Source organism: Macaca thibetana, chromosome 3, assembly GCF_024542745.1.
Source record: "Macaca thibetana thibetana isolate TM-01 chromosome 3, ASM2454274v1, whole genome shotgun sequence".
Taxonomy (NCBI): Eukaryota; Metazoa; Chordata; class Mammalia; order Primates; family Cercopithecidae; genus Macaca; species Macaca thibetana.
The window spans coordinates 17489603-17517244 of NC_065580.1; the positions used below are offsets into that span (position 1 = coordinate 17489603).

A 27642-nucleotide genomic window follows, 5' to 3' on the forward strand; every position below is an offset into this window, starting at 1 on the left:
TGGGTATGTCTTTATCAGCAGTGTGAAAACAAACTAATACAGATGCTTTGCTCTCCTCTCAAATCAGCAGGCATTGACTCAGAGAGACTGATATGTCTCTTAGGGAATATTAGGAACTACTATCTAATACTTGCTTGAAAATATAAAGGAAAAAGGCTTGAAGTGGCAGAGCAAAGAGAGAGAGAGGCAGAGACAGAGACACAGAGAATGGCCCTGGGAGCAATGTGCACTTGCACGTGTACTTGTAGAGCAATGATGTTTCCTGGTGAACCGTATGTGTGATATGCTGGATGGAGATGACCCAGAGTCACCTGCAAAGGGACCTGGCCCACAAACTCTGCCTGGTGGGATGAACTGAACCAGCAGAGGGGTATACCCTTGCTGTGGAGAGCCTCAATGTTGGTAGCTGACACAACCATTGTGGGGAGTCAGCGCCTGATCTACGACAACACCATTGGGAGGCTCTTGAGGGCCATCTCAGAGAAACCACAGAGATAAAGCTTGAGTGAAGAGTACACTTGGAAACTCTGCAAGGCCACAGGCCAACTGCACAGCAGCCAGAAACTGTACCCTTTCCTGAATCCCTTTCTCCATCTTCATGAGGGCCAGAAATAGCAGCTAGCAAGTAGTTAAGAAGCCAGTGGAGAAAGAAAAGCAGCCATCTGCCCCAGTCCTATTCGGCAGGCAGTACAGAGTTGAGGGAGCAGTAAAGCTTCAGATGGGATTAAGTATTATCTGGGACTGGGCATATTAACTATGAGAAGAAACTTACTCTCATGACTAACAGGACGAGACAAATCTTAAGACCTGCCCAGGACTTGCCAGGCCCAGGACAAAAACTAGTCTTCAGAGCAGAATCAAAGGGACATGAGGGGAGTTGAGTTCAGTGTAGCAAGGACTTATAATGGCACACAGACTATGATGAGCAGGGGAGCAGATAAGGACCTATGAAAACATTCACTGACCTACAATTAAAATACATGGGAAGGATGTGGACTTTCTGTTTTGACTTGGTCATTCTCACGGCAGTCTTTACTATGACCAGAGGTTGGGCTTACAACCCGGAAATGGTGGATGCTTTTTAGCTTCCAGGTACTTGATTGCCATTACGTACCCTGCCACTGATGAAATGGGAGGTGACTTGGTTATGGATTTATAATCCAAACCACTAGGCTTTCTATAGAGTGTTGAATAGCATGCTTTTCTATTCAGTTATATTTTTGCATAAAAATACAAATCTTTAATAAAACCAGATCAGCATAAACTAGTACTAGCAGAATATAAACTATTGTTTTAAATCATGAATTCTCTATTTCTGTAAGGAAATAGGAATATCTAGATATTTTCTTTCTACTCCAGAGGTTCATGTATGCATAAAAAAATGCTAGGACCTTGTTAAAATACAGGCCTAGGCCCTGTCCACAGCGATTCTGGGTTAATAGTCTTGGGACAGGACTGAGGAATCTGCATTTTGATGAGTACTCAAAGTGACTCTAATGTCTTTTGCAATTTAAGAAAGATTGTTTTATTGGGTACAACGTACACTACCCAGGTGATGGGTGCATTAAAGTGTCAGACTTCACCACTATACAATTCATCCACATAACCAAAACCACTTGCACCCCAAAAGCTATTGAAATAAAAAAGATTGTTGTAATTATTAGTGATGATATTACCACTCTTTGTTCAGTCTAACCCTTTGCTTTTACCTTGTACTTAAGTGGGACTAGTTTACCTTGAATTTTTTAGGTTAACATGAGAACATTTTGAGGAGCATTCAGCTTTAGCAACTTTATTAGACATGAAACCTATTAACACTTCTCTCATATAGGAAACTAATAAATTTGTTCTATTTACCTGACTTCAAGTTTATTAGAATACATATTTGCCTATTTTTTGTGGCTCCTTTTCTGCAGGTGACAGAAATAAATAAAATGACCAATTTAATTGTAGCTTCACAGTGATTTCCCTACCAGAACTACCGTACCAATTAATAACAAACAAAACTGAAGTGTATTCACTAAACACTTTCCAAAGTACAGATCACACACACGGGATTAAATACAAGTCTGCCTCTGATATATGTGCCTTAAAAGCTTGGGGTTTAAAAATCTAAGCTATCCCAGTTCATTTAATTGGAATTTAACAGGATTTTTAAACAGATAAGGTAATTTCTTCACACACTCAGAGATCGTCAGAAACAGGTGTGATTAGAATAGTAAAAATCAGGAGGGAGGAAATCTATCTAGTTCAAGGATTTAATCAGAGGCTCCAGTCAATGACCTATAAAGTCCTTTTTTTCTAAAATTCTGCCATTTGTTTTTCTCCATTAAATTTCTTCCTGGCTCTTGCTCATCATTCCAGCCTGTTGAGAACAGTTGAAATCTTGGTTTTGTCTTCTCTCATATTAGCTATTCCCCCAACTTCCAATTTGATATACATACGTATGAAGAGGTCCTTTCAAGCTGGTGATAAAAAAACCCAGACCAGGACAGATCCGTAACTTTACCACAGTGCAAACAGACCTATTCTACAAGCAACACATACATACATTGCCCCAACTTGCACCTGAAACCTCAATATACAGCTATAATCACACAGAAAAAGCAGAAAGGTAGCAAATATATTATTCCCTATAGTTGGTCAGAGACACATAGTAGGTGTGAGTTAGGGTTTATTAGAATACAAATTTGCCTGTTTTTTGTGGCTCCTTTTCTTCAGGTGACAGAAATGTGCCCCTACACTGAGGGTGGGGGCATCAGGATGGGACTGGAAGAAGAGTCTACGAAGGACCTCAGGGCATTCATAATAATCATGAACAAGTACATTGAGTTGACTGTTTAACAGTGGCCACGCTTCCTTCACTATGCTAACACTGTGTATGCATTATCTCATTCATGCCCACAACTCCTTATAGGAGAGAACTAGTGGCTACCAGCATAGGCTTTGGCGCCAAATGGCTTGGATTTGAATCTTGACTCTGGTACTTACTCGTTGAGGCCTTGGGAAAGCTACTCTCTGCTTGAAAAGCCTCATTTGAAAATGACAATAGTAATAGCACTACTTGTGGGCTTGTGCAATTAGGTAGGGACTCTAGCTGCTTTAACAGATGAGCCCTTAAATCTTACTGGCTTAATATAATAAAGGCTGACTACACATGTAAAGTTGTCCAAATGAGTGTTCAATGGGCAACCTTCCACATGGAAATTCAGTTCACATTCCTTCCATTTTGTGATTCTGCTAACTACCAGATAGAGGAAGATCGTCTGGAGAAGAGCTGGGTGGATGAGGGGAGGGGTTATGGATCAGACCTAAAGGCAATACACTTTCCAGAATACCCGGGAGCCACTCATGGCAAGGCAGGCTGAAAAACGAAGTCTCTGTGTCTAGGAGGAAAAAGAAATGAATTTGGTCTCTTCTATACTTATTGGGAGATTAAACATTAAATTCCTTGAAACAGTACCTAGCACCCAGTAAGTGCTCAATAAATGATAGTGATTATTACCATTTATGTTGCTCCAGTAACGGCTTTTTTTTTTTTTTGGATCCAGATTTTCGCTCTTTTCGCTCTTGTTACCCAGGCTGGAGTGCAATGGGGTGCTCTTGGCTCACTGCAACCTTCGCCTCCCAGGTTCAAGCGATTTTCCTGCCTCAGCCTCCCGAGTAGCTGGGATTACAGGCATGCGCCACCACCATGCCTGGCTAATTTTGTATCTTTAGTAGACACAGGGGTTCTTCATATTGGTCAGGCTGGTCTTGAACCCCTGATCTCAGGTGATCTGCTGCCTCGGCCTCCCAAAGTGCTGGGATTACAAGCGTGAGCCACTGTGCCCGGCCAGCTGTATTTCTTATATGTCTTCCTGATGCCTATGACCAGCTGTCTTAACCTTTCACTTTAGAGTTCCCTTGGATTTAGCCTGTTGGACTGGTGATGCCTGCGGGGTTCTCTTCATAATTATTGGAAACTTCCAGGCATTAAAGCTGGCTCTGTTCTATGGACACCAACCCCGGCCTCTTTTCTGAACCTTAGTAGTCACTGGAACACTAGCAGGATATGAGAGCAGGGACAAAACTGGGAGAGGTGGTGTGGGTCTGGACTGCCCCCTGAAGATCCCTGCAGCCTTGGCATGGCAGAGCCCCTCCTGCATTCCCAACATGCGGGAGGCTTTCACAAAAACCTTTGCATGAAAGTCCATGATTTAAAGTTTGTCTGTGCCATCATTTAATCAATAATGGGGCAAGCGACTTAATCTATATCCCCCTAACCCCAAAAAACTCATAAACATAGCCTGACTAAAATGTTTCCAAGTAGGCGGGGTACAGGACCTTTGAATATGATAGTGTAGGTATATTTTTTTCTGTCTTGGGTAAAATATTTGCCATGCATGGAACAAATTGAACTGTGACTTTTGTTTTCCAGTCACTATAGTAGATATAAATCAACTTTGAAAAATTGATGATGCTTTTGTTAGCATAAGAAAATGGTTAGCATCTGCACTTGAATTCCAACTCCGTATCTTACTAGCCTTGGGACTATGGGCAAGTTATTTAATTACTCCAAATCTCAGTATCTTTATCTGGTAAATGAGGATAGTAACAGATCATAGAGTGGTGTTGCACAGTACCTGGAAACAGTAAACTCCAGAAAGGGTAGTTTTTATTTTTGTTATAATGATGACCAAAGACACACACAACCCCACACTCCTTCCCTGTAATGGTGAGGGACAGATACATGTGTTCCTCATGGCTCCCTCAAGGCCCTGAATACTCTAACTGGGGTTTTGAAGAATGTTTTGAAAGAGTTGCCTGTGGCATTCTAACTCTGCATTTTTCCCTTCATAGAAGCATCTATCTTCCCTCATTATCTTCTGTACACATCTAAGAGGGAGATACCCCAAACAGCTAAAGTCATTATCTAAGCAGTGTGCTAGTACATAGAGGCTGAGGACTTCAGAAGGTAGGTGTTTGTGGGGTGAGCAATGCAGATGTGAGGGAAGTTCCCAAAGCAAAGCCTGGTTGAGGCTAGGGCTAGAGAATCCTAAGTGCAACCCACGTCTCATTCAGTCTCCTTGTTAATCTTCATGACGGTTCTGTTTGTTGAGAAAGGGCTCCCCACTTAGCCTCAAAAGTCTTTCTGAGGATCTGGACAGTCATGGGCTCTTATCCTAGAGAAATGCATTCATGGCCACTCACATAAAGGTTTGCAATCAATTTTAAGACTCCCATGGGGCCCATCTGTGGATCTCAGATCTAGACACACTCTTCACATGGCCCATTTGTTTTTGTATGTGGGGAAAAACAATGCCCTGAAAGCTTAGCAGAGGATGCACATGGTGAACCCTTCCAAGAGATAATGAGACTACCTTAAGGCAGCAGCACAGAGGAGAGAAAATAGAGGACTCACTTCAGTGCGTAAAGACTCGGGCACTCCATATATTAGGAGGTGGTGAGGTAGAGGGAGGTTCCAAGGATGACTCCAAGTTTCTCAGTTTAGTTGACAGGCTGGTGCCATTCACCGAGACAGGGAATGCAGGGAGGGAAGGAGGACAATGATTTGACACACCTGTGGGATATCTCATGGGGATATCCCAGAGGTGGTTAAATCTGTATTGACAGTTCAGGAGAGAGCTACACATAGAGATTTGGAGGTCAACGTTTTATCAGAGGTCATTGAATTTATGGGACGAGCTGAGAAATCGCAGGAAGATTGTATGGCGTGAGAGGAGGCCACGGTCAGAGTCCTAAGAAACACTGACAGAGAAGGCCATATTTCCCAAACCTCAGGCATTCGCAAACCCCAGGCTCATGTCACCTGTGCTATGATTTTCTTGGGATTTTTTTCTCCATTCAGTTCTCTGTTTTGTAAGTTTTGAAAGGGAACATGTTATCCCCGTAATAAATGAGAAAGTAGTATCAATTGTAATAGATAGTAATCTTAAAATATCTACCAATGGAAATAGAAAACCAAAACCTCTTTTTCTGTATTCCTGCTGGTGACTATCGGCCAGAGAAGGCTCTATGTCTGAGACTGCTCTCTCTCTCTGTTTTTAGAAAAGGAAGATGAGCAAGTGTTAGAGAGGTGTTAAAGACATACTAATATGAAACTGAGATTTTCTCTTTGTTTAAATCAGAAGAATTAGAAGAGAATTTAAAAAGCATCAACGTTCTCACTATAAAACTTGTGTTTTATTAGTGTTGAAGGCTCAGATATAGAAGGTACAATTTCACGCAGCATTCGCAGCTCTAGTTGAGACCTTGTACCATCTAAGATGATCTCTTCTGCCACCACAGTATGAATCTCTCACTTGGAAAAACCAGGAGAGATGGAGTCATAGTATCCGGGAGTGGAGAGGTCCAAGAGGGAGTGAGTGGTCAGTGTCCGAGGCTGCAGAGAGGCTAGGCAAAGTCAGGACTGAAAAGCAACCCCTGGATTTGGCAACCAAGGATCACCGGTGCCTTTGGCAGAGTGAATTTAATGGCATGGTGAGGGGTGAAAGGTAGAATGTAGCAGGTTGAAGAGTGAATGGGAGATGACAGTGGGAAAAATGAGCATGAGGAGCTTAGCTGTGAAGGAGAGAGATAAGGCATTCAAAGAGATGGTGTTTTGCTTATTTTTGTAAAACATGGGAGATATTCCAGCATGCCTTTAAGTATTAGGGAAGGTAGTGGATGCACAGCTGTAAATACTGGAAAGGGGATAACAGATGAAGCAAAGTCTCAGTTTGGGGGAAGATGGGAAGGGTTCAGATCAAGAGCACGGGTGGACAGACCAACTCAGAATAGAAAATGGGTCATCTTCTCCTAGCTTTGAAGGTACAAGGTGAGGACACATGCAAGCCCAGGTGATTGCTTGAGTATAGGAGTGGAAAGTGCAAGGAGTTTACATCTGGAGCCTAGTGTTCCTCTGCTAAGTAGCAGGTGAGATTATATCTGGGGGCAGAGAGAGAGAGAGCATGAGAGACTGATCATAAGGAATTGGCTCACATAATTGTGGAGGCTGAGACAAGTCCAAACACCTGCAGGGTAACCTGGCAGGCTGGAGACCCATAGAAGGGTTGATGTTGCAACTTGAGTCCAAAGGCAGTCTAAGGCAGAATTCCCTTCTCCTTCTGGGGACTTCACTCACTTTCCAAGTAAGGATTTCTTCAACTGATTAAATGAGGCCCACCCATATTCAGAGCGTAATTTGTTTTACTCAAAGTCTACTGATTTAAATATTAATCTCATCTTTAAAAAGTATTTTTACAGCAACATTCAGACCGGTGTTTGACCAAATATCTGGGCACCATGACTTAGCCAAGTTGACACGTAAAATTAGACCATCACAGAGTATTAATCATCCCATTTATATCAATAGTGAAAATATGAGATCACGTAGATAAGGAGAAGACTATAAAATGTGGAGAGAATGTGGATTCTAGGAGGTTCTGGCTGGCAGTAGGTGCTCTGTTGACCAGATGTTCACTCTCCTTTTTTTTTTCTCCTAACAAATTTAAGATTTTACCTGATTCTTGGCCACAGGGTTTCAAGGGAGCCAGAGTTAATGAAGACAGCATGGAAGGCCACAGCTGAGACCTTCCTGTGGGAGTCCACCTCACCTACAAGAAGAGCTACCATTTTAACACAGGTGGATAAACCCCATGAAAGTGAACCTCCTAAATGCAAATTCTGATCTTGAAGCCCCAGTTGGCAAATCTACTGGAGACCCTCCCTAGCAACAAGATGTAGATACTTTAGAGATAACAAACTATACAAGTTGTCTTCCGTTCTTTCTCCTTCCTCTATTTTCAATACTGATAAAATACGTATACATTTATCTTGTTGAGCTCAGTAGGATTATTTAGCTCTATTTTCATGGCTGCCTTTTCTTAATGTAATAGAATTTCCAATCGAGCTTATTACTTCCTCCTGAGGCCCTCTCACATCCATCCTGTCCTTGGCAAAGATCTTTGGAAACTAGCCTGGGACATACCTAGTGGTAGGCCACCTGCTCTGGGTTGAGGGTGGATCTATTCTAGTCAGAGGCTTTGTGATCTGGACAAAGGAATTGAGTCTGTGGCTGTCAAATTGTCAGGCAATACTAAATTTGGCTGGCCAGCTGAATTCTAGCAGAAAATCATGCAAAATAAGGTTTAGCAATTGGGGAAAAACGGCCCACAGGAAAAACAATAGGATGAAATTCTGTAGGACTACACGGCCATAGAATTCTAACTTGAGGGCTGCAACCAGCTATGTGACCTTGTAGTACAAGGACCAGTCTTCAGATACAAAATAGTTTGGAGTTAAAGGGATCTTTGAGAAGAAGCCATTATCTACCCCCTCCTCCCAATTTTATATGCCCTAAGAAAAAGGTTTCTTTCAACTTAGAAAGGTATGATTCTTGAAGTGCACTTCCTCCGAGTTTTCCTGAGCCGCTCAATCAAAATGACTCGCACCTGCCCATCCATTCCCATTGGTTCATGCTCCTACCCTGCAGTACTGGCTTCATTATGCCTCACCTTGTACACCTGTCTGATTCCTCTTCTAGATTATCAGCACCTTGACAATAGGATCATATCTTGTGTATCCCTGAATTTCCAGAGACAATGATAGTGCCTGCCACATAATTGTTGGTCAATAAATTTTGGTTCAATAATAACAAGAAACTCCCATTTAAAAAATGTGTTATGGTTATTCTTTCTCAATCCGGATGCTCTCCTCTATACACAGTTTTATTCGGTAACTCTCTTAAAATTGTAAAGGTGAGAAATTGAACACAGTTCCCCAGGTCATTGAGCAGCACGAGATACAGGGAGAAAAAAAATGCTTTGTGCCTGAATACTTTACTTCTGGTTGGAGAAAATAAACACTGCACTGGATTATTCTTAAAGATATATCACATTACGTTTGTGATCAACTGAAATGCTACGATATTTGCATGTGGATTTCTGCAAAGCTGCTTTTCTCCCATTCTTCATGTGTGTGATTGATCTTTAACTCAAATAGTAGGACTATATATTTATTTGTTTTAACTCAAGGTAAAGTCCAACAAAAATCACGTTAAATTTGATGCTGTCAGTGAAGACATTAGCAATCCTTCCTGGCTTAAGGTCACTGGCACATTTGATACACATATCTTTTGTGAGTTTTGTTGTTGTTTTTGTTGTTGTTGTTGTTTTGAGACAGGGTCTCACTCTGTCACCTAAGCTAGAGTGCAGTGACTTGAAAATGGCTCACTGAAGCCTTGACCTCCCAGGCTTAAGCAATCCTTCCACCTCAGCCTCCTGAGTAGCTGGGACTACAGGTATGCACCACAATGTCTGGCTGATTTTTTTTTTTTTTTTTTTTTTCCTGTAGAGATGTGGTCTATCCTATGGTGCCCAGGCTGGTCTTAACTCCTGGGCTTAAGCAATCCGCCCACCTTGGCCTCCCAAAGTGCTGAGATTACAGGCATGAGCCACCGCACTCCACCCTCTTTCCTGTTTTTATCCCACTCTTTGACAATGTTGGAAGGATTCAGACTAGCTCTAATAAAAGTCACCCCCTTCCACGTTGGGTAATCAACCAACAGCTAGAAATGCACACTGAAATACTAGCAGACATCCCTTATTTTACCATCTTATCCACAAAGATCTTACAGATGACACTTTAAAAACATTTCCTAAAGCACAGAAATACTTTTAAGCACAGTAGCCCCTGAAGCTTGCCAGCCAAATAATCATTAAAACATAAATGAAACAAGGCAAGTATGGTGCATGCGTATGGTGGCCATGGTACCAGTGTCATTCTTTTTTAAATTCTAGTCTCCTCCCACCACCCTCTGCTTTTTAAGTAAGTCTAATTTAGCATATGCCTTGGCATTGATATTAGGCTGACTTTCCATGACTGGCATCCCATCCGATGGCTATCTCCAATCTTATTTATCTCTTTCATGATTCCTCAAAAGTTAATAACTGACTTTGAGACTATACTACAAGTTCTTTAAACATCCACAGATAAGGTTATTTAGACTTGAAAATAAACTTTTTGAGGCTTAATAAGGGTAGGAGAGCGCTCCTGGATTCCTCACTTAAGTGGCAAGGGTCTGCTGTCAGAGATTGATTACTACTCTTCTTCTGATTTTTGCCCAATGCTTCGGGATGAGGCAATGGAACAGGCTTTGTCACCCTAAACATCTTTAACTATCAAACACAGCCACCTGATGAGAAGCTGCTTATCTTCATCTCAGGAAGCTTTAAACCTTTTCCCTGGTTGACTTGAAGATTCTGTACATCTTGGCATTCTTCCGCTTTTCTGAGGCTGAACATATTAAGGCCGTGAATGATTCCCATGGTATAAAGAGGCCAAGCTAGTTGTCACAAGATGCCAGGGACTTAGAAGAAGGAGACCTTCCAGGTCAAACATGCCAGAATTAGAGGTGAAGGTCACAGGGCAGACTCACTCCTTCCCTGATCATTACTCAAGCTGCTATCCTGAGAAGATGGTGCCAAACCAGGAGGCAACTGGAAAATATCCTGACGGGGGAAGGAGTTTTCCTCTTACTCCTATAGTCCTTGTTCAGAATGTAAGCCTTGGAATTGGTAGAAGATATTCATGTTCTTGTTTCCATGAGGCGTCAAACATAATGAGATCAATAAAATATCCTAAGATTTAGAAAACCGGGTCAGGCTTTGTCTCTTCCGTCTGACTCTGAAACTCCAAAAATCCATAAGCTTTCCAAAAGGGGACTCATTGCAGGGTGGGGTATTAATGCTTGAGTCTTTAAAAGTTAGCATAGAGATAAAGTAGTGAAATGGCCTCCTTTCACAGGTAAGAAAACTGAAGCCCAAGGAGGCTTGATGACTTGCCCAAGGTCACACGGTTATGAAAAAAATGGAGCTTGCCCTTGAACCCAGGGTTTTGCAGCTTCAGGCTCCATTCTTCTTAAGGGGCTGTTGCTGCTTTTGTCCATGAGTTGTAGTTGCTCTGTCAGCCTTTATTTCTGCTCCTTCCAGTTTGAAGATGTTTTTTATTTCTAGACAATAGTGAAAGAGGAGGATTTGAATAACTCTGGCTTCTGCTAATATCATGCCGCATTTTCTAAGAGTGGAAATATAGAAAGTGGTAAATTTAGAGACAGAGAAGCCAGTCAAGGAAAATCAGGGTTGAGGAGGAGAGATTTGGCACAGGTGTAACACAAAGAGACGAGAGAGGTCACGCTTGACCACAGACGGAGAGATGCAGCAGTGGACTGCTATTGCTGAAAAGCCAAAATAATACCAGGCTGTATTTATAGAAGGATGACATGCAAAGCCCACGAAGCAATCACTAGGCTACAGTCTATATTAGATCTCTATTCAATATGATGCTCAGTTTGTCACACTTTGAAAAGAGAGAGCCCAAAGAGGGTAACAAAGTAACAGAAAATCACAACTTAAAGTTAAGGAATTTGGGTTGCTAAAGGCAACCATTTTCTTGGATTCCATCCATTGTCTGATTGCTTCAACAGGCAGGAGGAAAGAGAGGAGAATAGGGAAGGAGAGTTGTCTCAGCCAGAAATTTCTCTCCAACCTTCTGGCCTCTCAGCACAGAATTTTAGAAGCATGTTCTGCCCACTCACCTTCCGGTCAAGGTTAAGATCCCCTGCTTGATCTCTCTGAAAACTTGCAGCCTCTCATAATCAGATCTTAGGGATGGCTTCTCTACCTGTGCAGGGCTCTTACTGTATAAGTCACCACTTCCACTGCTGGCTTCAGGGACTTCAAGAGAGAAACTGGTTGAGCAGCCCCAGGCTCATGCCTGCAGCCCCACACTGACTACAGCAATCTCGTAGCCTCTATCTGATTTTTGAACTTGTTTTCAGCCTGTACGTGAAAGATTTTCTCCCTGTCTTCACCAAATCTATGCGGGAGTCTGAACCACTACCACCTTCCCCCCATGCTGAGATGCTTTCTTTATGTATCAGCACACTGAATACAATGGGGAAATATATAGGTCAAACACAGAGACTCAACATTGACTTCCAGAAGTAAAAAACTAGGATTCTTTTGATTTTAGACAATTTTTTTGCAGTATTTCTGTATTTTGGAGAAAGGTAGTGATGATTTTAAGACAATTCCTCTGTCATGTCTTCTTTTCCCTTCTACAGAGGTTTTAAGCTTCTTTATCTCCCCTGAAGAAAGCAAAGGAAAGAAAGCCGAAAGAAAGACATGCCAAGGAGAAAGAGCCTTAGACGGATCACATACCAGGTTCTCACAGGCCACTGACAGCAAGGGGAAAAGTTCGAGAGCTAGCTTTCTCCATCTTGCCCCAGGAGAAATTCCTGGGAAAAATACAAGGACACTGTGTCCCAACTATGAGGAGAAAACTTCAAGAGGCCACGTCTCCAGTGACTGATACTGGGGACCAGGTCTTCACAGGAGCATGGGCTTAGCTTGCTCCATCTGGCCCCAGAGCTTAGGAGCTCTTTTTGAGAGAGCTCTGAGGCCCACAGGTCCAAGGAAGTGCTGGGCACTGCAGAGAATGGCCGAGTTCCCAAGTTCATGCCACCAGAATTGCAAAAGATCGAGTACGTAAACATGAAGAGTTTGTGAATGGTTAGGAACACAGGCTTTGTGGCCAGACACACCTGGATTGAATATTGGCTCTATCAATTTTCTTCCCCTAGTCCAGGGCGACTCTCAACTCTGTCCAAGGACAAACTCACATACCTTCTGGAAACTGCTAGTCTCCTCTAAGATCAAACTTACATGTCTGGTGTCTTCTGCTTAATGGTTTATCTTGTACATCTTTCTATAACCAACACACAGAACTTGACCTTGATTGTTTTAATGACTATATAGTATTCCACTATATGACCAGATTTATGTTCGCCATTTTCCAAGAATTAATGCTAAGTTGTTAATGATGTTTGCTATAGCAAACAATGCTGCAATGAATATATTTGCGTAAGTATCTGTATACAAATATAACAAAATTTCCAGAAAGAGAATTTCTGCAAGTGCCTTTCAAATCTTGATATTGTCAAGTTGTCCTCTAAAGCACCTCCACCAATTTACCACCCACTAATGGTGCCCAAGAAGGCTTCTCTTTGATAAGGCACTAAGAAGGAAGAACGAAAGTCATATTGAGGGAACTAAAAATGTCTTTTGCTATTCTTTTATTTTTTGAGACGGAGTCTCGCTCTGCCGCCCAGGCTGGAGTGCAGTGGCCGGATTTCAGCTCACTGCAAGCTCCGCCTCCCGGGTTTACGCCATTCTCCCGCCTCAGCCTCCCGAGTAGCTGGGACTACAGGGGCCCGCCACCTCGCCCGGCTAGTTTTTTGTATTTTTTAGTAGAGACGGGGTTTCACCGGGTTAGCCAGGATGGTCTCGATTTCCTGACCTTGTGATCCGCCAGTCTCGGCCTCCCAAAGTGCTGGGATTACAGGCTTGAGCCACTGCGCCCGGCCGTCTTTTGCTATTCTTTAACGCACCAGCAAGGCATTGTTGGTGCTATTTTAGGGGTCCTTGGGTGCCGACTCCACTGAAGATGAGAGCACAGTTGTGCTTTCCTCAGAGGGGACATCTGTCATAATCTGGGCTTATTTTTGGCAACCTAGTGACATGCTCCCTGCATTTCTAGTGGACTTTTGGCTTCCCTCAGCAATGACCCATTTGTGGCTGAATATTTAGCTGGTCTCTTAATCCCCATGTCTGCTATGAAATCTATTTTGGGATTTGACATGTTGGTCCCCTGTAACAACGGTGAGAATGCAAATCCCAAAATCAGAACCTTATAGTCTTTGTTATTTGGAAAGATGTATGAGGAAAACATGGTTTTTATTTTTATTATTTAATAAACTATAATTATGGGAACTCACAAACATATATAAAAGTATAGAAAATCATGTGATGGTGCTCCCACCATCCGGCTTCAATAATTATCAACCTATCACCTATCTTGCTTTCCTGTACCTCGACCAATTCCTCACCTCCTATATTATCGTGAAGCAAATCCCAGACATTACTTAACCCACAACTATCTCAGTGTCTACATTTAAAATATAAGGTCTCTTTAAAAAGATATACTCATACTATCATTAACACTCCTAAAATGATTAACAATAATTTTTTGTTTGTTTGTCTTAAAGACGAGGTTTTACTACATTGCCCAGGCTGGGCTCCAACTCCTGAGCTCAAGTGAGCCTCCCACCTTGGCCTCTCAGAGTGCTAGGATGACAGGCATGAACCACTATGCTGGGCTCAGCAATGATTTTTAATATACTCAGTGCAGTTGGTGTTCAAATTTCCAATTGCCTCATAACAATTTTAATATGATTTTTAAAATGTTATCAAAGCAAATGTTCAGAGTTGGGAGAACTGAGTTCAAGTCTCAGATTTGTCTCTTTCTCCTTGGGTGACTGTAGTTGACTCCTCTTTCATTGCCTCTTTTTCTTAGAATGTGAGGGCTAAAAAGGACATATAAATCTAAAAATTTTCAGATAGTGTTGAGGATGAGAAGAAAGGAATAGGAAAAGGCCTGTTGCAATAACTGAAATCAGAGTCAACTTTTATATAACTTGTAGATAATAGTTATAAAGTCATTGTGTCCACCAAATTCAATAAAAGTTACAAAATCTGTCTACTCTTATCTCTATAAAAGAGAAATGGTAGAGTCAGGGGATCCTTATCTTCTCCTCTTGGTAGATAAGTAGTTTTCAAAATGAAGTAGCGATAGAAGCTGCTTTCATTTTAAGGCACATAATCTTAATATAGTATTTGTTTAAATCTCACAGATACTCCTTTAAAATAATCGTGTTAGTTAGAAAACTGGGAAACGGGGAGGGGAGAAAGGAAGGAAGAAAGGACTAAGATTTGCCAGTGATTCTGGAAGTGAAGCAAGGCCATTGGTGGCTCTAATGTCACATGAGATAATGGATGCATACATATGTTATCAGGAGCCATAAAACTTTTATGAGAGAAATGAGGCTCACCAGATGGTTCTAAATCACACCCAGTATTTTCCCTACTGAATTTGTATTGGCAATAGTTGTATTTCTGGAGAAAAATGTATTTTCTATCAAAATCTAGAAGACCAGGTGAAGGAAGGTAAAATAGCTAAATGAAGATATGCATTGACAGGAAAGCAAAATATTACTAAAAACTCTTGGAAGATAGAAAAAAGAGACCATTACCCATCCATTTTCCTTGCTTCATGTTCATGTCAGGGCAGCGGAAGGTGATGGAGCTGGTGGTGTAACAAGATGGAGGAGAAAATGAACAAAAAAATTACCTGCAGTTCTCCTTGTGGTTTGGTGAACACAGAATTGAGAAGATCTTCCCAGACTGCAGCCGCAGGTGGGCTCCAGCTGCTAGGGATGCCACGTGTCTCTATTTTCTCCATGAGCTGGATGCTAAAAGCATCCAGCTTTAGCTTTAGTTTTCTACTAAAGTAGAAAAACAGTTGGGGAAGGCTGAGGGGTGGGTACTTTCTCTCTCTTGTGAAGTCAACAGTCCTCAAGGTTTGAACAGGCTGCATTCTGCTATTCCAAAGTCTACAGGGTTTTGTCTCTGTCCTTCATCTGAACACAAGTGCCCACACATCTAGACTCAATATCTTCTCACTTAAACACAGCAAGGGCTCTAACAACCACCTGTCTCTGTTCAAAGATCACAGGCCAAGAGTCTGCTTCTTCCTGAGGGTGGTGAGGAGGGGAGAGACTGCAGAGGGGAGCTGGGGTTGGGGAGACATCACACAGACAACCTGGAGAGGACTCTGGATTCTGGGGAGACATGCACCACCAGTGTCCTCGGCTCCCCATGGCTGGTCAAGAGCAAGACGGAGATTCACAATTACCTTGGCAACCAGGTAACAGGCAGAACCGTTACTTGGCAATTTCCATTAAATTTCCCTCTTTTCCCTACGAGCCCTTTTTCCCTAACTGCAACACACACACATCAACATTTTTCCCTCTTTAATAATCCTCTCAGATCACCAGACTCTTTGCTGTAAGGAAATGAGGCAAAATGAGGAAAACAGTGAGATCTAAGATATGGGGAAGGAAAATACATTTTTGAAGCACAGGTGGGAGGTGGTGGTTTGAATGGCCACCTCTCACTGGGGACAAGAGAGAGAGGAGTCAAGAATGGGGTTTGTGAGAACAGGAAAAGGGGATGGCTAGCAGCACAGCTATAATATCAGGCAGTTGATTAGCTCATTGTTTCTAGAAACCACAAAAATGGAACAAAGGTGGAAGGCATAAGCAGAATTTATTCCCATTTTCCTTTCTGTCCCTCTGACCTCTTTTCAGAGGTCCTGTCATGGGAACTCGCCTTTAGCAGTCCGTTTCTGTGTGGCTCCTAGTAGGTGCTGACCTGTTTCTTTTTGTTGATTGATTCCACACACATTTCGCAGGCCAGTATGTACCAGGCATTGTGCTAGGCTCGGGGGCTGCAGAGTTAAAGACAGAGTCCCTGCCCTCATGGAACGTGAGTTTTTAGTGGGAAAGGCTCACAAAAGCAAGCAAATAGACAAACAACATAATTGCAGGTTAGAATAAAAGTGCATTGCAAAGCCAGGGTCTGAGATTAAGAGAGAAGGACTTACTTTTGTTTGGGGGATCAGGGAAGGCCTTTGAAGAAGTGTCATTTAAGACAAGATCTGAAGCATGATTAGGAGCTAGGGAAAGATGGGGAGACTGTGCTCAGCAGAGGGACCACTTGGGGAGACTGAGAGGCCAGGACATGCTGGCATTGCTAGAGGAACGGGAATTAGACCAAGCTGGTGTCAGATTCGTGCGTAAGGTGAGGTAGGCAGATGAGGATCAATAATAGGGGAGTTCAGAAGAAATAGGGCCTTGAAGGCCTCAGAAGGCATGTAGATTTTCTTCTTAGTATGACAGCAGGCCATTGAATGGTTTTCAGCCTAGGAGTGCTGTGATCAGATGTGTATTTCATTTCAATATGGCTACTGGGCACAGACTGAATGGGAGGGTGTGGAGAGGGAGGAGGCAGATTGCTGATGACTGTGGTGGTCCTGGAGAGAGATGAGGAGGCAGGTGAAAGGGTACACGATGGCATTCCTGCAACAGAGCCCAGGCTCCAAGTGCTTTTATGTTTTGCTTGTTTATTCTCTTTAGTAGGAAAAAACCGACATACGATAAAACAAAGTAGTTAAGATGCAAGCTCTACAGTCGAAATCTGACACGACCCCACTTCCTATGTGCCCTTGGCAAGTTACCTAAACTCATGTTTGAAAAATGAGACTTGGTATAGAGATTGAGAGAGACAATTAATGTAAAGTGATTAGTATGATGCTGGGTATATAGTAAATGCTCAAAAAATAGGAAGCTTATGTTATCAGTCACTGACAACTTCAAACTGCCCAATTTCAGGTCAAGTAAAATTATAATAGGGTGAACACAGGGAGCTTTTTCCCTCAATAAAAATACATCTTTAACAAAATAAGAAGTTTGGATTTATGAAAAGAATCTAGAGAGAGCAAATAAAAGGTAAATTTAAAGATGTTTAAGGATTTTGAAAATATAAACTACATGGTGGCAAGGAAAATACATTATAATCATTAAGAATATGAGTTTTGGCTGGGCACAGTGACTCACACCTGTAATCCCAGCACTCTGGGAGGCCAAAGTAGGAGGATCACTTGAGCCCAGGAGTTTGAGTCCAGCCTGGAAAACCTAGGGAGACTCCATCTCTACTAAAAATTGAAAACAAAAATGATTCAGGCATGGTAGCATGCTCCTGTAGTCCCAGCTACTCAGGAGGCTGAGGTGGGAGGATTGCTTGAGTTGGGGAGGTCAAGGCCACAGTGAGCCATAATTGCACCACTGCACTCCAGCCTGGGCAACAGATCAAGACCCAGCCTAAAAAAAAAAAAAAAAAAAAAAAAAAGTGTGAGTTTTGGAGCCAGACGGATCTGGATTTTGAATCCTAGGTTTGTTCCATACCAGCTGTGTGAACCTCAGGAATGTCACCTAACTTCTGTGAGCACAGCTTCTCATCTGCAAAGATAGCTAATAGCCATGCTTTCTGCATAGCGACACAGTGAGGAGTGAGTTACAAAACGCATTAAAGGGCTTTCTTGGCATGAGGCCTAGGACCTAGCAAGGGTTCAGTAAACGGGGAGCTGCTGGAGAAAGGGAGAAACGTTATGCTGATGCGTTAGGGGTTAGGAGACCCATCTCCATAAAAGGTAAAGCTTCTTTGAAATGACAAAGGCATCGCTGGAGAAGGAGATGCCACATGGTGCTTCTCTGCACACTCAATAGGCTGTTATGACAAAGTACCACAAAGCAGTTGGCTGAAACAACAGCAATGTATTGTCTTACTGTTCTGGAGATGTTGGCAGAGTTGGCTCCCCCTGAGGCTGTGAGGGAGAATCTGTTCCATGCCTCTCCCCAAGCTGCTGGTGGTTACTGGCAATCATTGGGGTTCCTTGGCTTGTAGATGTGTCACCTGGCCGTCGCCTTTATGTTCATCTAGCATTCTCCCTATTTGCGTGTCTCTGTGTCCAAATTTCCTCTTTTTACAAAGACACCGTTCATACTGAATTAGGGGCCAAGTCTAATTACTTCATCTTAACTTAATCATCTGCACAGACCATATTTCCAAATAAGGTCACATTCTCAGGTACTGAGGCTTAAGGTTTCAACATCTTTTTGGAGGGACACAATTCATAGTAATACCAGCACTGTTTTCATGTCAGAGTATGAAGATAGTCCAGGCTTCCACAGCTAGTGTGGAGGTTGGGGAGGGAGTGGAAGACCACGGCTGACTCTTCACAGATGGACTCTGCAAATCATCTCTCCTAGGAGTCCCTCCTCACTAAGTCAAATGCTCCCAAATAGGCAACAGCAGCTTGCTTGCAGGCAACCAGACCATCAGATCCATGTGTCCACACTAACACTTGTAGCAGCCCCTATACAAATGAGCAAGCATCAAGCTCTGCTTCCTGTGTGCTCTTTTTTCACCTTCATTGGGATTTAGCCTTGAGATTGTACCACTGGGCCACTGTGAATATTGTCCAGGTTGTGTACTGCACAAATCTAGAGGATGCTATTTACATTATAGTCTATTTTGTACAAAAGCATGCAAAATTCTTGAGCCCTCATCTATTCCCTACACCTCAGTTTTTCTCATCAACTGCTTTCCCACAAGTTTCCCAACTGAGTATTCAGGTTTACTTCTGTTCTGCTGGTGGAACACAGGAAAGTATGTGTGCCCATGGCAGGGGGGAGGCGAGAGAGAGAGAGAGAGAGAGAAAGAAAGAGAGAGACACACACACATGAAGGGAGCAGGGAGAGAAGGAGGGAGGGAGATTGAGAGGAAGGAAAGAGAAATGAGGGAAGTAAGAGGTCACAATAGAATAACCTGTATATAATCCTTCAAAATCGCTAATGACAGGAAAAGCAACACTTTAATAAGGGCTCTGATAAGGAAATTCATTAAATGATGGAGAAGAAGCCAATCGGCAGCTTAGGTATTGGCAGAACCATTGTGCAAATTATTAAGGGATAAAAGGGGGCAAAATGAAAAGTGGAGCTTCACTGTTATGCACTTGAAGGCAATATGCAGGTTTTAAAACTGAGATGGATTTCCAGATCAAGGCTGGAGCTGGTGCTCAAAGTCTGGCCTCTTTTCAAGCTGAAGTATTTTGATGTTGAAGCAGGAAGATAATAAGAGATGGAAGGATGAAGTATTCAGTGCAAAGAAGAGAATGCCCCTGATTTTTACAAGCCAATATGTAAAAACACTTATGCTGTGTATTCAACGTGATTACAAATATTTTAACAAATAACCAGAAAAAAGTATGTCAAAATGTTAATAGTGGTTATCTTTAGGTGGTAGGATACTGTGGATGCCCCTACTTCTTCTTTCTTCTTTTCCTCCTCCTCTTCCTCCTCCCCTCCTCCTCCTTCTCCTCCTTCCCCTCCTCCCTTTGCCTTTTCCTTATTTTCTCCAATGGGGAAAAAAATTAATATTAAGAATCCTTTGGTTTTTTAAAATTGCAGTTCTTAGTGTAGATAAACTGACAACTTTTTTTTTTCTAAAATGACTTAAAAGTCATTGCATATTTTAGTTTCAGAAAAGTCTTCAGTATCAGAGGAACTGGGTTATTCTAGAAGAAAATACAGGACAGGTGCGGTGGCTCATGCCTGTAATCCCAGCACTTTGGGAGGCCGAGGCAGGCAGATCCTGAGCTCAGGAGATCAAGACCATCCTGGCCAACATGGGGAAACCCTGTCTCTACTAAAAATACAAAAATTAGCCGGCCATGGTAGCATGTGCCTGTAGTCCCAGGTACTCGGGAGGCTGAGGCAGGAGAATCACTTGAACCCGGGAGGCAGAGGTTGCCGTGAGCTGAGATCGTGCCACTGCACTCCAGCCTGGCGACAGAGAGAGACTCTGTCTCAAAAAAGAGAAAAAGAAAAAAAAAAGAAAATGCATATTCCAGGACATGCAATATCCAATAGGATGAATCCACACTTGGCCTCCAAAATAGCTAAGGATAGATTTTATTTTTGCTTAGTCCTAATTTTAGTGTAGATGCAGCTCAATCCTTCAGCGTTTGAAAGTTATATTAAAAGGCAGACCTCTGGGGGCTAGAAACCAAATTCTCAAGCTTGGATAGCTAGAGTACTTTCTGAAGGCCATTTTGTTTTTATGAGCGTTTGGTTCAGAATTAATGAGAACTACTTTGCATAAGCATCATTTTACCTTCTAAAGCAGTGCCTTATGGGGATTCTTCCCACTCACCTTATAGATACAGATTATCAAATTTTTTTTTTTTTTTTTTTTTTTTTTTTTTTTTTTTAGGTCTCAACCCTTCACTGTTCTAGTATATGAACCTCAGAGATAATTATCTTTTAAGGTCTACAATTTTAGAGCATTTATCAGGTTATTAAAACCACCAATGATGGTGGTACACACCCAAGGAATTTGGATACTGCTGAAAAGATTAAGAAAACCAACTCCAAAGATGCCACTGCGGGGAAGGAGCACACAGAACAAGAAAAGTTTGTCTTCATTCAATGTTTATATTTTTACATTTTTTGAAATGTTTCCTTTTTTTTTTTTCTCAAGCGGAGATAATCCTCGTGAGCAAGGGAGGTCGTGAAGTCCTCAAAGTTTTTTTTTTTTTTTTTTCTGAGATGGAGTCTTACTCTAATCGCCCAGGCTGGAGTGCAGTGGCGCGATCTCAGCTCACTGCAACCTCTGCCTCCCAGGTTCAAGCTATTCTCCTGCCTCAGCCTCCTGTGTAGCTGGGACTACAGACATGCACCACCACACCAGGCTAAGTTTTGTATTTTTTAGTAGAGACGGGGTTTCACTATGTTGGCCAGGCTGGTCTTGAACTCCTGACCTCAAGTAATCCGCCTGCCTCAGCCTCCCAAAGTGCTGAGATTACAGGTGTGAGCCACTGCGCCTGGCTCAAAGTCTTTTAAGCCACTAAAATGATTCGTGATTCCTGAAGTACACAACAATGGAATTCCATTGTCACAGATGGAGAACATGTGTTAATACAGAGGACAGCAGACCTTTAGTGGACTGGGATTTACTGTGCCAGACAGGCTAATTCCATTCAAAAATACACTTGAATACCAGTCTCAGTGGTTCATTTTCAGGACTGAAAGGAGCCAAAGGAATCTGCATGTCCCTTGGTAGGTCCATCCCTTACTAAGAAGCTGAGCTACGAGGAAGAAAAGAGTAAATAATGGCTCAGCAGCATCACAGTGTGGTGAAGACCCCAATTTAAGTCCCACAGTTTGTGTAAACAGCATGTTGGAATGAAGTTGCAGCGAACATTTGACTTGGAATGGGCTCTGTTGCTCCTTCCCCATTCTTCCTCCCTCTGCTTGTGTTCCTAAAGTCTAACCCAGGGACCACAACATCTGTGTCCCTAGAATGCAAATTTTTCCCCATACCCTCATCTCCTTCTGGTTGTTTTCAGAATGTCATCTTCCGTCCCTATTTAAAACCACACCCTTAGCACCTCCATTCCTTTTCCCTGATTTGTCTTTTTACCAGATAACTTATTATGATATTGACTATTACTTATTTCATTACCGGTCTCTCCCTACCCCACACGACACTGTCAGAAACTTCAGGATAAAAATTTGTCTGTTTTGGTCAATGCTCCATCCCCATAACCCAGGACTGTGCCTGACACAAAATATGTCCTCAAAATATGTCCACAAAATATGTCCTTATGAGTAGTATTGGTTCTTTGTGCATTTTTTTTCTAGTAGATTAAAAGCCATGGAGGGGGAGAATTATTTATTTAGTTTTAACCCTGTATAGCACATTGCCAAAATTTAAAGAGTAGTGTAGGGAACCAAGGGAGGAAAAGCTAAAGAGACCCCCGCCCTAGGTAACCCCTTGTTCCAAACCTGTGACAACATGAGACGGACTCTGAAGATATATGTAAAACTCATTTCACAGTCATTGCTACCTCACTGGGGGCAGACAGGGTCCTGAAGCAGGGCTCTTTTAAGAAATTTGTGCAAATTTGTGGGGTACAAGTGTAATATTGTTACATGCATTGATTAGCGATGAACTTAGGGCTTTTAGGGTATCCATCACCCAAATAATGTACACTGAACCCATTAAGTAATTTCTTATCATCCACTCCCCTCCCACCCGCTCACCTTTCTGGATCTCCATTGTCTATCACTCCACACTCTATGTGCATGTGTACACATTATTTAGCTCCCACTTACAGGTGAGAACATGTGGTGTTTGTCTTTCTGCATCTGACTTGTTTCACTTAAGATGATGACCTCCAGTTCCATCCATGTTGTCACAAGAGGTATGATTTCATTCTTTTTACGGCTGAATAGTATTTTGTTGGGTATATGCACCACCATATTTTCTTTATCTAATCATCCGTTGATGGACACGTAGGTTGCTTCCATATCTTTGCTACTGTGAATAGGGCTGCAATGAACATACAAGCTAAAGCAGGGTTTTTTATTGGTCCCCTAACATAACCAAGAGATTGAAATACATTGTGAATGTAGAGAGAGTCCAACTGCAGTCCCAGCCACCGGACAGGGGATAGAGCTGTGGATATTGTCACTATAGGGGCTGCAGCCCAATCGGTGGCATCACACCCTGACATGGGAAGCACCAGGCCCAGCTAGTGATGCCACCAGACATGGAGAAAGGCCTTCCCCACTACCTCCAGATAACTGGCACCATCATTGACTTCAAAGTGCTATTCCACAGAAAATCCTTTCCCACCGGTATTCTTTATGAAGGATCTGCTTTAAGATGCAGCTGCAGAGTCACATCACCTCATTAGCCAGTGGGGCTTTGCACAGGCCATTGACATTTTTAATTACTTAATAATAAATACTTATAATAAATACCTAAATAAATAATACTTAATAATAAATACTACTAATGTGCCAAGCACTGTTTTAAGCATGTGGCAGAGATTAACTCATTGTATCCTCACAACAATGCTGTAAGGCAGGTATTATTTCATTATCCCCACTTGTTGAGGAGGAAAGTGAGGCACACAGAGGCTAAATATCTTGCCCAAAGTTACAACACTAGCAGGTGGTGCCAAGTTTGAGCTCGAGTGGTCTGACTCCAGAGTCCTTGCGTGTAACCATGAGTTAAACTGTCATGAATGAAATCTTTGCAATCTAGCTTACAAAGAACACAAAAGAGGTGACGATGAGGATGATGGCTTCCAGTTCCCTCAACCTTCAGATCTACTTGGTCACATGGTCCAGGCTTTCTCAGAAACAGGCAAAAGCAAGCTCCTCTGCTGGGACTACCCAAGCCTGCTCTCCCATGGTGATTGAAACCGGTGTGGTCTGATGCACACCTGCGCTGAGGCTACTATAGGGTTAATGCTTCCCTGACACCTGCTCACTGGGCCTTGTTCCCCTGGTACTTACCCTAAAAACCAGAGTTAGATTCAGCAGGAAGGGTTTTTCTATGGACATTAGTTTAAATTGATACTTTTTCTGATGTGGCTTTGAAACTTCAGACTGATCATTATTTTTTCATTGTCTTTTGAAGTCCTATGTGATCATTATTCTAGATAAAATATACCAGCAGCTGAACCTGGCTCACGTCTGTAATCCCAGCACTTTGGGAGGCCGAGGCAGGCGGATCATCTGAAGTCAGGAGTTTGAGACCAGCCTGGCCAACGTGGTGAAACCCTGTCTCTACTAAAAATACACAAATTAGCCAGGCGTAGTGGTGTGCGCCTGTAGTCCCAGCTACGCGGGAGGCTGAGGCGGGAAAATCGCTTGAACCCTGGAGGCCAAGGTTGCAGTGAGCCAAGATCAAGCCATAGCACTCTAGCCTGGGCGACAGAGCAAGGCTCTGTCTCAAAAACAAACAAACAAACAAACAAAAACAAAAAAACTAGCAGAAGTGTTGAAGCAATCTTTCAAACCACACCTAGGTAAATGAATGTTCCAGACCAGTGTACACAAATCCTCAGGGGATCATGTTAAAATGAAGATTTTGATTCAGTAGATCTGAGGTTGGACCTAAGATTTTGCATTTTTGGCAAGATCCCAAGTGATGCTGATGCTCCTGGTCCAAGAACCATCTGTGGAGGAGTAGCAAGGTTCCAGAACATTTCTATCACTCCTAGCAAAGGAAAGTTCTGCGGAGAGAATGAGTACCTTCAATCCCAGATTTTCTTCTCTCCCGAATTAAAAATATTTCAAAGCATGATTTTATTACGCATAACTGTATACCTGTATAGGATAGTTGCAAAGACTAAACAGTGATTGAATACAATAAATGTGTTTTCACTTAAAATATTAATGTATCCACTGTACGTTTGTTGTCAGCTTTGGGTGTGGTGAGTGAGTGGGGTACCTGTGGGACACTAAACACTGAACAGGTGTCAGTTCAAGAATACTTCTCAGGCTGGGCGTGGTGGCTCACGCCTATAATCCCAGCACTTTGGGAGGCCGAAGCGGGTGGATCACCTGAGATTGGGAGTTTGAGACCAGCCTGGCCAACATGGTAAAACTCCGTCTCTACTAACAATACAAAAATTAGCCAGGCGTGATGGTGGGCACCTGGAATCCCAGCTACTCAGGAGGCTGAGACAGGAGAATCACTTGAACCTGGGAGGCGGAGCTTGCAGTGAGCTGAGAGCCTGCTACTGCACTCCAGCCTGGGAGACAGAGTGAGACTCCACCTCAAAAAAAAAAAAAAAAAAAAAAAGAAAGGCAAGATGTAGAATCTGCTTGATAAAGGAAAAGGACAAAACTCTGCACAGGAGGTGAAGGAAGGCTAACAGTTATTGAATAATGATTCTGGGCCAGGCACTCTCATGTTTGCTAAACCTTCCATTTTCTAAGGTGGTATGGGACAGAGGTGTTGGAATACCTATTTCCACAAGACACAGGTTGAGGAGGCCAACTGGCACAATTTATATGGGGAAGAACTTGAATCCAGACCTGCTTAAAGAATCAGGTACTGTGCTCTTTCCACTCTCATCCCCCTGTCTCCAACCTCTTATGAAGGGTGCATGGAGCTGCCTGAGAAGAACCAGAGAGAAAGGAGACCGCTAGACATAATGGTCTTCCCGGGGGAAAGAGGGCCATGGCTGGATTTGTCTGTAGAGAGTCAAAGGGAAAGAGAAGGAATCTAGGATACCTGGGAGGAACTCTCATGTGGACAGGAAGTGTGTTTTGTTTGCTGTGACTCATCACATAGCTTAGTGTGTAGTAGAGGGTTGGGTTACTCCAACTCTACCCATCCCAAGGGAGCTCTGGCCTTTGGCTCCTGGAGATAGATAACTTCTAAATTACCTCCATAGATCATTTAGAATACCTTGCCTGATGAGAATGGCTTTGTTCACCTGTTGTACCTTGGGTCATGCTAGACAGTTGATGCTAACAATGTGACTTATGGTGGAGACCTTGGCCATGGGTTATCATTTTGACCTCTGACAGGGCTGGAGACTGAGTAACTAAGGTTAGCCACATAGGTACTTCATGCCTAGGTGACTAACACCCACCCCTCCCAGCCCCCAAAAAATCCCTGGACACCAAGCCTAGGTGAGCTTCCCAATCGCCAGTGCTTCTGCTTCTTCCATGTTGTCTCAAGGTATTGCCGGGAGAATTAAGTGCTGTCTGTTGAAATCCACTGGAAGTGACAACTGGACGCTTGCATCTGGTCTCCCCTGAACCCTGCCCTATGTGTCTTTTACCTCTGCTAATTGTAATCTGTATCTTTCCTGTGTAATAAACCATAACCCTAAGTATAGTAGCTCTTCTGAGTTCTGTCAGTCCTTCAGACAAATCACTGAATCCGAGGGTGGTCTTGGGGATCTCTAAAGAAGAACTTAATACCCGCCATTAAGAATCAACTTGCAGAGGTGGACTGGGGAAGGCTTTAGTTTGGTTCAGACCAGTCAGCACCTGTTGAGCACTCACTGCTCACCAGGTGCTGCTAGTTGTTGGGATACCAAGATGAGTAAGTCAGAATCCCTGCTCTTCAAGACACCTTAGTGCCTGCAAGGATCCCAAGGAAAGCAATACTTTCATCCAGAGGTGCTAAGCACCAGGAGAGACACAGCATGCTGCCACAGGGCTAGGGAAAGAGCCCTCTGCCCAGGTGGGTGTTCAGGAAGGAAGGCTTCCTGGAGGAGACTGCCCTCTGCGAACCACCCTGGGTATTTTGAGGATCTGGTTACTGCTCTTGGAACAGACTGTCTGCAATTATTTAACAGCTCTCACTAGGAACATTTGCGCCCAGAGGCTCTGAAGCTAAGGTGAGGAGGAGTGGATGTGTTTCCCGCAAACCCAGGTCTCTGCTAAACTCTGTGGACTGCATAATTCATTTCAGACACGGAAATCAAAGTGGTGCTGCACTGGAAAAAGGAGAACAGAATGTCTCCTGTGGCTTACCTGAGGCTGTCCACAGAGCATCGGGGCCTTCTGCCTCAAAGTGTTGCTGGCAACTGCATCCACCCCTCAGGTCACAATGCTGCAGCATAGAAGTCCCAGGATCTGGTGAGAATGTCTTCCCCATCCTCCTCACCCCTGCCCAGGCTGGGGCAGACACTCTTTAATTCCACCTGCTTTCCCTGGGAGGTGCAAGGGTGGAAAGTCTTGCTCACTACTTAAGATCAGTGGTATTTCCATTCTTTCTCTCTTCTAAGGGACATTGCTACCAAGGTGGGGTGGGGCTCTCTCATTTCTTCAAGTTCTTTTCCACTTGTAAAACCCTCCCCTCATCTATTCTGTAAGGCACCTGCCCTCACCTGTGCTTACTTTTGAACTGCTTTACTGTTTCTGTTACCTCCAGGATGCCCCTTTTAAAAAAGTTCCACAGCTGATATTACTCTGTATCAGAGTAAATCCACGCAGGTCTTCTTGTGCAAGGTCCAGCACTGTGCCCACCTTTCCACAGAGGCTACTAGCCATGACACTAATCACTGTCATGGTTTATGTCACACCCACTTGGCCACCCTTGAGATCCACCACAGGGAGATGCAGCAATATACCTCTCATTCAGGTATCCTTCCTCTCCCTCAGCCACCCCACCTGTAATGGACATTTCTTCTTTTGGGCTGCCCAGATCTAGGTTTGGGGAATTGTCTATTCCATGCATCTTGGTGGGAGGCAGAGCTCACCACTCAAGAGAGAAGATTAAAAGGTTCTAAACTTGTTTTCTCAGGCTCCTTAGATGGTGC

The 27642-nt window shown here is 43.1% G+C and overlaps 1 protein-coding gene across 1 annotated transcript in view; it reads right to left on the reverse strand.

The window, feature by feature from the left end:
• Positions 1 to 27642, reverse strand: part of AGK (acylglycerol kinase) — a 985672-nt gene that overhangs the window by 149247 nt on the left and 808783 nt on the right. The window lies entirely within an intron of this gene.